Source organism: Euprymna scolopes, chromosome 21, assembly GCF_053919585.1.
Source record: "Euprymna scolopes isolate OS-2025 chromosome 21, ASM5391958v1, whole genome shotgun sequence".
Taxonomy (NCBI): domain Eukaryota; kingdom Metazoa; phylum Mollusca; class Cephalopoda; order Sepiida; family Sepiolidae; genus Euprymna; species Euprymna scolopes.
The window spans coordinates 107,994,085-107,995,240 of NC_136502.1; the positions used below are offsets into that span (position 1 = coordinate 107,994,085).

Genomic DNA, 1,156 nt, shown 5'->3' on the forward strand with positions numbered 1-1,156 from the left:
TATATATAAAGGGCTCCTTCAGTCTTTGACAGACTATGAATACCCACGCAGAGGTGCCTGTGCGTGAAATTTATGTGGCAGGAGTTGCGTAATCTCCAACCTCTCCTGAGTCGACATTGTTAAATACCAGTGGCAAGTGAAGTGTGTACAAGACAACTGGAAACAAATGCCGAGATAAGCGGAGATCACATAAAGCACCTAGACTTCCCAAATGGTCACTCAACTGGTACTAACCAGGCTCAACGTTGCTTAACTTCGGTGATCTGATGAGAACCGGTGTGTCAACGCGATTATGCTATATATATATATATATATATATATATATATATATATATATATATATATATATATAAACAATTGACATTGGTCAATCTGAAGCAAATTCATCAAACTCAGGAGATTGTCTGACCTTCCAACATCAACGAATGCATATTTTATATTTTTATTTTCCTTTTTTGTTAAATTCACATTTGTTTTATTTACTTACTGTTTTTATCATTTTATGAGCTTGGCAAATCAGCAAGAATGTTTGTACCATTCAACATGATCGTTGATTCAAATGGTTGAAAGAAGATCTTCAAAGATGAATTCATAAAACTTTTTTCTTATTAATCATTCTTGATTATTACATTTTCTTAATATTATATATATATATATATATATATATATATATATACTAGTGGGCCACCCGGCGTTGCCCTGTCGTAAAATACGCATAAATATTATATTTTAATTCATACAGAAACTGAGACATGTGCATGCTAGCATTGTTTCTTTCTAAACAATCCCCTTCTTATAAATGATAAAAAAAAATACTCGAGCTGAGATCGAAACCAAAACCTAATGACAGTGAATCAAGTATGATAACCATTCGTTCAGCATGACACGCTCTTTAAGAGTGTTTTTAAACCGACATATATTTAACATAAGGAATCTGTAATGTTAACCATTCCTGCATGCGCAATCGTGAAACAGCAAACATCCGATGTACTCCCACGTATCAGGGTTTTTTATTCAATTTTTCTCCCTTAAAAGCACTTTCTTGCTGGATGTAAACCTATTAAAAATTTTCAAATGTCTGAATAACCTATATATCAAATTTCAAGTCTGTAGATTCGCTTAATGTATAGGATAAGAACTGTCCTCTCACACACAT

The 1,156-nt window shown here is 33.0% G+C and overlaps 1 pseudogene; it reads right to left on the reverse strand.

Moving 5' to 3' along the window:
* Nucleotides 1-186: 186 nt before the first annotated feature.
* On the reverse strand, nucleotides 187-303 carry LOC145243187 (5S ribosomal RNA; annotated as a pseudogene).
* Nucleotides 304-1,156: the final 853 nt, after the last annotated feature.